The following is a 9893-nucleotide window of genomic DNA, read 5'->3' on the forward strand; positions in this document are numbered from 1 at the left end:
AACTAAAGAAAAAAGAATCGGTGTATCCAACAAACATGGTGAAGAATGGACAGTGCCGACACCCCGACTAAATCTTGTTAAAGAATGCTCTCAATACACTCTTCCATCTCTTCTAAATAGGTATATCCACATTAATTTCGATTTGTTTTCCTGTTCACACCGAGAACTTCATAATTTGTTTTTTAATAACGTGGTTTAAGTTTCCTTATGTATACATATTGCTGTTTTGTGCATTCTTTGGTGTTTCCTTGATGTGCTTGTTTTTAAAATTGTATAAACTCTCATGCTGCCTCCCTGCCAATCATTAGGATCGTGGACTCGTCAAACTGCTTAAGGGCAGTAATTTCTGTGATTACTCCATCTGTATTGTTAGATGGGAAACTAACTTTGAAACTTATTCAGCGAGCATTTTCACTGTGAATAATGCAGATTGGTTACCTTGTATTTAGTGTGGCTAGTCACTGTTAATGTGTACGGTTCTACCGGTGTTTCCTTTTCGCATGACGTGATCAGACTGTTTGCTCAGGACGGCCCCGATGGAGTTCGCACTCCTGGGTGTTCTCCTTCCATGAATGGCAGCTTAGCAGTTGACTTGCTCCCTTCCGAAGTTTTTGGTCTTAAATTGAACTCCATCACCGAAGAGTATAAAATTCTTAACCTCTACAGGCCTAAAAACACCTAGCCCCCCCTGTAAGAGGTTCTAATATTGTTCACTGACCATGCTGCTGCTTCTGTATACACCCTTTCCACCATAACTTTATCCTCCAGTGCAATGTACAGTGAATGTGTTTTCTGTTGTACACACTAAATTATTTTATCATTACTCATTATTATCAGTTGCCCACGAACAGCAAAAGGCTCAACACAATGGTACCTGCAATGAAGAATACAGGAAATGACAAATAGACAAATAGGGGGGCCACAAATAACGAAGGAAAGCCAAAACAGCATTAGAAGCCTTAAGATATATGCTGCAGCAAGCCCCTTCATTCACTCAAGTCCACATAGTACCTAAAAATGTTGATTAGACCTAAGGTTTTTCACGTTGGACTATAAACACCAATAGCTACAATGCGTATGTCACCAGTTGTACCTCAAAAGGTTTTTGTGAATATCTCCAGACATGGCACGTCAAAACTCAAAAAACAAAATGCCATCAGCCAGTGGTTTGCCAGGCCTGCAGGTCACGCAGCAAACCACCACCATCATCAGCCTGACTACGCCCACTGCAGGGCAAAAGCCTCTCCCATGTCTCTCCAATTAACCCTGTCCTTTTCTAGTAGCGGCAACCATATCCCTGCAAACTTCTTAATCTTACCTGCCCACCTAACTTTCTGCCACCCCCTGCTACGCTTGCCTTCCCTTGGAATCCACTCCGTCACCCTTAAGGACCACCAGTCATCTTGCCTTCGCATTACATGCCCTGCCCAAGCCCATTTCTTCCTCTTGATTTCAACTTGGATGTCATTAACCCGCGTTTGTTCCCTCACCCACTCCGCCCATTTTCGATCTCTTAACGTTGGTGTACTATCATTTATCTTTCCGTAGCTCGCTGCGTTGTCCTTAGCTTGAGCTGAACCCTTCTCGTTAGCCTCCATGGTTCTGCCCCATAGGTGAGTACCGGTAAGATACCAGCAAGAAACCGGTAAGATAAGGCAGCAAACCATACCATGGAACAACAAGCAAGTCTGTGATAGTCGGCCTCGATGTGCACTCCAAGCATCCTCTTTCTACTGCTCTGTGCATTGAGCAATTCCTGTACCAGCTCTGCATAACCTGACAACAGAGTCCATTACCCAGGCAACTGGGCAGGTCCAAAGAGGGGGATGTGTGGAAAAAAAGCAAGAGCCTCTGGCCTCTCCCCCCCCCCCCTAGGTTAGCAGCAAGCATTCTTCGAGCTGTCATTTAGAAGGCAGTTGTGACCACATAATCTAATTACAGAATGTTGTTTCTTGCTCTTCCATATCCACCGACAACATGCAGAATGTTTGTCTGGGTGCGTTCTTGTGCTTTTTCCTGTTTGCGTGCTGTCCACAATTTCATCAGCTAGATGCACCCACTTCAGCGATGAAGCGTCTAATCGAAGCACACACTGAAGAGTCAAAAAAGCAGGCCGTTTAAGTGTTTCGTTGAAAGAGAGCCATTATTGAGCCAGAAGAGCAATGAAGCTCAATTCCTGGTTACGGTGCTCGGCTACTGACCCGAAAAACGTCTGTTCGATCCCGGCCGCGGCGGTCGAATTTCTTTGGAGGAGAAATTCTAGAGGCCCGTGTACTGTGCGATGTCAGTGCACGTTAAAGAACCCCGGGTGGTCGAAATTTCCGGAGCCCTTCACTACAGCGCCCCTCATAGCCTGAGTCGCTTTGGGACGTTAAACCACATAAACCAACCGACCAACCTAACTGCGGGAAAAGGGGTACTGCTTTTATTACAAGTTAAGAGCTCAGTCAGCATGGTAAAATTTGCACTGCAAAGTAAAGATAAGACTTATTTTTAAAAAGTACGACCAGCACAATGAAAATTTCTGTACTTTGCTTACTTATTTCCAAAAGGTTTTAACTATAAATTTTTCTCTGTTCTTGGGGCTTTGAGTTAACAAAAAGCAGCAGACAGCTTAGCATGGCTAAGAGCGGAATAATGTGCAGTAACACTCTTTATAGTGGGCACTTAAGGTCCTAACGTGCTAAAGGCACTTGGCCTAAAAAACTACCAAAAGGCCTTTGGCCTAAAGCTGGACAGAGGCCTTTAGCCAGAATGGCCTTTGATGAAGAGACCTATACCACAAAGGTATTTGCCCTGAAAGCATTTACCTTGAAGACCTTCACCGAAGTCAATAGTACTATTGCACTGAAAGGTTTAGTGTACACTCTAGCTTACATCATGTAGAACTTTCCCTGCATAAAGAATGAGAAAAGGAAAGCTACTTTGTAGCACCAGGCTCTATCACCAATATATTTATTAACGATGATCGCTTGTTAAATAAAAGATGTCCAATTTGCAATAAAAGCAGCATCTACATTTTGCATATTTGCAAAGTCCTACCTTGGTTCTTTAAAATGCCGCAGACATAATGCAACATCGGCAGACCAGAGAGACTGTGGATAGGACACGAAAAACTCATCCTGTCAAGGACACAGCAGGCATGCTGCAACATGGTGTGCACGCAACGCTGCAAGCTGAAATCCTGTCATCGGATGGTTTTCTATTTGTTACTAATAAACAAAGGCAATTCTGCAAACATGTCTGCGTAAGACTACCTAACTGTGCATAAGTGGTAGGTAATTTCTACTGTGCCCGTTGCCCTTGTTTACAGTTATGTAACAGCTATATCTAATGAGAGCAGGCATAGAAGATAAGTACAGTATTCAAATATATGTAGACTTGGAGTTACTTGTCCCTTGGATATTTTGTACATTGCATGCATTCTGTCATCTGCAATAACGTACTGCATTGAGTTGAATCTGTTACTAGCCTGCTAGCTAACCACACGACCAGTGCTCATGCATGTTTTCTCCTGTCCAAAAATAATAAAAGAAAAGACCGCACATGCCCTGGAGAATCCACGCACCTTGAGGATGTTGGCGTATGGCACCACAAATCGGTACTCCGCAACTCGCTGTGGACAGGCACTGTGGTGGTTGAGGTGGAGGTCAACATGTAGGGACCGCTGGTCGTGTTGGAAGGTTGCACCTATGTGGTAGTTGCGGTGGTCTTTCACCTTCCGCCTTGAAACGAGCTGGTGCTCGACAAATGTCTCCAGTCCCACCAGCGTGCCGAACGAGACGGAGAACAAGGCGACATCTCGGTCGACCGGGTGGGTGGCCAGTGGAAAAGCCTCAACGGGGCTGGGCATCAACCACTGGAAAAGCCCCCCACCGTCCTGCTCCATATTTTCTCTGCCTGCTTTACACCATGCCTGGCCCACCTGTGCGGCAATGTGGAAACAACCATGACCATCACATGCCAGATTATGTAACATCACACGACAGGGATTGTGCAAAATCACACGACAGATATTGCGCAACATCATACCTCCTAGATTGCTTGCAGTTGGCCAAGCATAATGAATGTTGCGCATGCCGTGCTTTGGCTGCCACCCTAGGTTCTAGCGTGTGTGTATGATTAGTGTGGTTAATCTGTGACAGTGTGATTAGTAAAAAAATAGTGGTTGAAGGAACGGTGGGAGAGGATTAAGGCATGCTTATGTGCCTGGGGAAACCAAAAAGCACTTCAAGTAACCCAGGGTTTCTTAGGGACATCACACGACAGATATTGTGCAACGTCACACCTCGAAGCTTGAGTAATGTCACACCTCGAAGCTTGTGCAACGTCACACCTCGAAGCTTGTGCAACGTCACACCTCCAAGCTTATGAAACTTGCCAAAACTAAGTGCGTAATCATCGCTGCAAGCCCATGGACCATCTGCCATCCTTCCCGTTTTACCCCACCGCGGTGGCTCAGTGGTTACGGCGCTCGGTTGCTGACCCGAAACACGCAGGTTCGATCCCGGCCGCGGCGGCTGAATTTCGATGGAGGCGAAATTCTAGAGGCCCGTCTACTGGGCAATGTCAGTGCACGTTAAAGAACCCCAGGTGGTCGAAATTTCCGGAGCCCTTCACTACGCCGTCCCTCATAGCCTGAGTCGCTTTGGGGCGGTAAGCCCCAATAAACCAATAAACCATCCTTCCCGTCGTCACCACGTGAGGTTGTTTACTCCAAAGAACCACGTGATCGTGCCAGGAACATGAGCACATATAGGCATGTTCAATATACGTGGGTATTCAAACTGGGTTCCTAAGAAACCCTGGTTTACTCTGAGTGCTTTTTTAGTTTTTAGTTTCTCCAAGCACGTAAGCATGCCTTAATCCTCTCCCACAGTTCCTTCAACCACTTTATTTTTTTACTAATCATACTGCCACAGATTAACCACACTAATCATACACACGCTAGAACCTAGGGTGGCAGCCAAAGCACAGCATGTACAACATTCATTATGCTTGGCCAACTGCAAGCAATCATGCACAGAGTCTCTTAATGCAGTTCCATTTTTTTTCTTGACAATGAGATTTACAAGAGCACACTCCTCCTACACAAACAACCCATTATATATTTTTTGGGGGGGGGAATATACACTATCAAGCACGCTATCTTTTTGTGCAAGAAAGCTGTTCAACGGTAGCATTTCATGGCGTGTTGCAATGGAAGTAACCCTGATGCAATGACAGTCATGAGGGATGGCAAGAAACTGGCCTACATATAGAAAGGGGCTTAGAGCTCCACTGCGAGATATGCAACGTTCTAAGCATGCACATTCGTTGCCCGCAGAGTCGCTGCGTATGCTAGCTCACTGCGTACGCCCAACTCAAAGTGTCTATTATCACTGGCACCCGCCCAAGCGCAGCCGTACTGCTACAAAGGAAATGTATACAACTTCCACAGAGACTTCGTAGGTCCAGGATGAACTTTTCTTTAACTAAGCAGTTTCTTCGGAAGCTTTACAGCTTTCCTCTGTACCTACTGAGACTGGGGAGCGCTAGGTTCAAGACAAGGGAACAACACACACAAAGGAACAACACAAGACACGAGCGATTGTTTTTAGCTGGTCAGATCTAAAATTCATGACTTGCGAGGATAGCTTGTATCTTGCATGGTTTTCAATTGCTCGGCTATCTTGGCTGGTTTTAACGCTTTTATGTTTGTGTGTCCCATGACAAGATGTGTATAAATTTATGCCATGTCGAAAATAAACTCAGTTGTAAGTAAAAAGAATTGCGCTCGTGTCTCAAGTTGTTCCTTTGTGTGTGTTGTTCCCTTGTATAGAACCTAGCGCTCCCCAGTCTCAGTATGCACGACCAGCTAGCGCCCTACAAAGCTTTATTGACCTCTGTACCTGTATGGCTGGGCTTGTGTGGATGCCAATGAGTAATTACTCCCCTTCTACTAATTTTTCTGCCCCTCCTGTCCAAGACCTTGTACAACACCAGTAGCAAGTAATAAATGAATGAAAATAAAATAAGCCATATGTGCAGGCCAACTCGGAACCATGCCCCTAGCTGCTGGTACTTGTAAGACAGGTTGAACCACAGAGTGGCTGACCACTCAATCGTGCAGTCCACCTGGTATATGGCCTCTTCATAGAGGTTCTTGACGGGTTTCCCGTACACTTCGCTGAGCACAAACGACGCATCGGAGTCCAGGAGAGGCGCCTGCTTTGCAAACAAGGCTCGGTAGGCAGCGAGCCGCCAGTCATGACTGTGCTCATTCTCCGCGATCAGCCACGACAGCTGAAACTTCAGCTGGGAACGCATTCTGCACACGCAACAACAAATCACATGGGGCAGACCTCAGTGTAAGCAGCAACATGAATCTTGTTATTAAAACGCCTGAAGGGCCGTTGCAGCAAGATTGAAGTTTGCCTGTATCGACAGATTACCACACTATAAAACGTTTACCTGTCATTGTACAGGGTCAATCACACTTAGAGGGAGCACGGCTCCTCGTGTGCGCAGCCACGTGGAGCCGTGTTCCCTCTAAGTGTGATTGACCCTGTATATACGAGATAGGGGGGCGGCGAGATTCTGGCTTTGTGAAAATTTATTGTCGCATTGTGTGCACGATCGTTAGGGTGCATTATAAACATGCCTAATGTATTTGCCCTTACAAGGGCTCATCTATCATCATTTTCTGTCTGCACTGCAAAGGACTGGACTGACTTGCCCAATGCCATCGTACTTCATTCGATACTTATCACTCAGATCATCCATCGAATCAACCATGTGCCCAGAACTCCAGTCTCATGTAATACCCCTTTAATGGGGCCTTTGAGGATGTAATACTAGAATAAGTGTGCTGGCTGTTTCCAAACAGAAGGACTCACATCCAGACATATTTTGAAAGAGATATTTTGTATATATATTATGTAGATATGAAAAACACTTATTTTAAAACACGTGTAAGGAAGTGCTTGCACACTTGTCACTTACGCTTGCACAGGTGGTTCCTTGTCAAACCAGATCGCGCCTGCCTCTCCCACGAGCGTTCGATTTCACCCACTAGCACACGGATTTTCGCCTCTCCCCAGAGGGCGCTACATCTTTCGAAAACGGCGGATTTCTTTCCCAAAGGCAAGTACTCGTAAACGTTTCATGCGAGAAGTGACACATAGCAACTTCGAATATGCGAAAAAAAAAATCCTTCGCTTTTACGAAAAAGGCAAAAATGCGCAGCGACACCGGCTGGCCTGTACTGCTTTTCCGCAACTGCATTCCCCGGCTGTAATCATATGGGCGATATGGGCCGTGAGACTCATCTGAAACACTCAGGTGAGCCACAATAAAAGGCCGCAACTTATAACGGAATACACCCTAAAAACTGCAAATCAGCCCCAGATTTGCCATGCCTCTAAACAAGATCGAACGTCCGCCAGTTCGTACAATCGAACTAAAAATATCTATGTCGCTAACCTAACCAGCGCTCACGCAAAGACGCAGTTTGACAGAAGAGCAGACGACGAACAGCTCTGAAAATGCATGCGATCGGGCTGCACGGGTCCTCACTGCAACAGCAGCAACAGTTAAGAACATCCTCGAAGTAGCCAGAACTGAGCCACGTCAGTTACATGTGAACGTTTGAAAGCTGTATCAAATGAATGATCACAGCTGTCATCAGTAGCGCGACCGGTGCGGCATGACAAAGCATGCTGTGCCGACTGCATCGGGTAAGCATAAAAATCGGGAGGCCCGAAACGTTCGGCAGCTAGGCGGCAGCAGAACGAACGCGACGGTGTGTGCGAATATGTGTCACCCTGTAACCGTCATCAAGGAAAGCATTGCAAGACCGCGCGCAGCGAGACGATTAACAAGCTAACAAATCATTACAGCCTGCTTATTATGCGAGAAATAAACCCGCCGTGCCTTACCTTTAGAGTTCACCACGGCATGGCACCCACTGCTGTCGCCGTCTTTGTGGCAGATCGAACGCGAGCACGCGCAGCCACGATAGCGCGCTCCACTGCCACGACTACCGCGGGGCACGCGCCGGCGGCGACTGATTGATGCAACCGTTTGCTGCTCTACATGGCTCTACGCAGAGCCACCAAGAATATTACAGTGAGATACCCATAGGGTTCATGCATAAAAAAGCGGTGGTTCAAGTTGGCCAAAATTTAGGTTTACGGATTGCAGCGACACTACCAATGGCGCAAACTGTGTTTCAGTTTCAAAGTTATAAATTATTAGTAAACAAACAACCTTCTGGCAAAAAAAATTAATGAAACAGATCCTCAAAAGGTAAATTAGGAAGTACAAGAAGAAAAAGAAGAAAAAAAAACTGCTTTCAAAACATAATAACGTTATTAAGTAACAGCTTTTATTTTTCACTTCTAGATAGCGCTGCCATCCGTAAACACTAGTGACTGTAGTTTTGGGAGAACCGCAAAATGGATTAAGACAAATAAAGATGGACAGCTTGATTTTACACAGTGCATCGAAATAGCTGCGAGAACGACCGCTGTGGTCGTTTCTTACTATTACCTAGAGGGAAAGCTGGCAAGCCGTCTATGGGAGTTTGCATGGAGACCCACGTGACCACCTCAGCCACCATGGGCGCTCAAAGCATCATGGGGCGGTGAGCTACTTGTTGCGGAACTGCAACTTTTGGCCAAAAAATAATAAAAAAATAAAGCTGTTTGATAGCTACAAACGTCCTAACATTCAATATCTTGTCTAATGATTGCAACAAACGAGCAGAAAAGCATTTAAGTGCAAAGTTTGCCTAAAATAAGACATGACTAGCTTTCCTATTGGCCAAGTGATGAACACTAAAAAAACTAATATTTCGTAATCAACATGCGCACTTTTAAAAGTAAATATGTTTTCAGAAAAAAATGTTGTTGTTTAGATACTTTAAGAGGTTTTTTAATGGCATTTCGGAAGAGTAAAACCTTTTATTGGCGTCGTGTGTCGTCGCGTCTTCACTACTATGGCTTTTGCACACTGCGTTCGCGCGAAAGTCGTCTGCGCACACACGAACTACGTTTTCGGAATGAAACGCCTTAGTACTGCCACTCTGTGTTCCCGATAAACTACGACTGTGCCGCAACAAGTAGCTCACCGCCCCATGATGCTTTGAGCGTCCATGTTGGCTGAAGTGCAGCGCCGCCAGCTTTCCCTCTAGGTAGTAGTAAGAAACTCTATGGCTGTGGATGGCATTATTAGACATCGAAGGGGCAGAAGGGGCTTGTGACAATGTAAAGCTCGCCCTGTTATTGCAAATAGGGTGTGAGCTGTGACACAATGTGTTTATTACAAGAAGTTACAAGGAAAACAACATGTGCCCCTGTGCCCCTTGGTTTCTGTGGCTGTTGGCTTCTCTCATATTTATAACGAGCCCCTCATTCCCCTTCCCTTGTTTGCTTAATTGCTTAGCGAGGGCCTCGGTTCTGGCAGCCTTGACGCCATAGGAAGCATAAGAGAGTTGTCACACAGCTTCCACCCTCGCCGTTCGATGGCGTTCTATGTCACACCAGCGGTAACTCAGGACGTACTACGTCCGCCGCTTACGAACGTGGGTGGCGCTGATGAACACTCATTTGTTCTCATTTCCCTAACCACGCTGACTAATCCTTTTATCTGAGTTTTGCAGGTTCACCCAGCGCCTCCCCCCCCCCCCCGTCGCAGCCCCTTCAAAGCCTTTTGTTCATTACACACCCCCCGGATATAAGTTGTTCCACTATTGCAGCCTAACGAATCATGATTCACCTCCCTCCCCTTCCTGACACGCATCCCCTCCCACACCACTTTCCTTCCCCACCCCCGGGGCCTTCCTCCTCGGAGCGAAGGCCCTATTTAATCCCTGCCGATGATGAATGCTTTGCCCAGACGAAGACAAGTCC

General features: G+C 46.1%; 1 pseudogene across 1 annotated transcript in view; it reads right to left on the reverse strand.

Annotated features, from left to right (window-relative positions):
- LOC149355508 (uncharacterized) overlaps positions 1 to 8141 on the reverse strand; it is a 33650-nt pseudogene extending 25509 nt beyond the window's left edge. The window contains exons 1-3 of the transcript XR_016291521.1: positions 7920 to 8141; positions 6118 to 6310; positions 3569 to 3925 (exon numbers count right to left, since the gene is read on the reverse strand). The product of XR_016291521.1 is annotated as an uncharacterized LOC149355508 (transcript). The remainder of the gene's footprint in view (positions 1 to 3568; positions 3926 to 6117; positions 6311 to 7919) is intronic.
- Between the last annotated feature and the right edge of the window lie 1752 nt (positions 8142 to 9893).

The sequence above is a fragment of the Amblyomma mixtum genome, chromosome 3, assembly GCF_055824585.1.
Source record: "Amblyomma mixtum isolate Tamu chromosome 3, ASM5582458v1, whole genome shotgun sequence".
NCBI classification, from domain to species: domain Eukaryota; kingdom Metazoa; phylum Arthropoda; class Arachnida; order Ixodida; family Ixodidae; genus Amblyomma; species Amblyomma mixtum.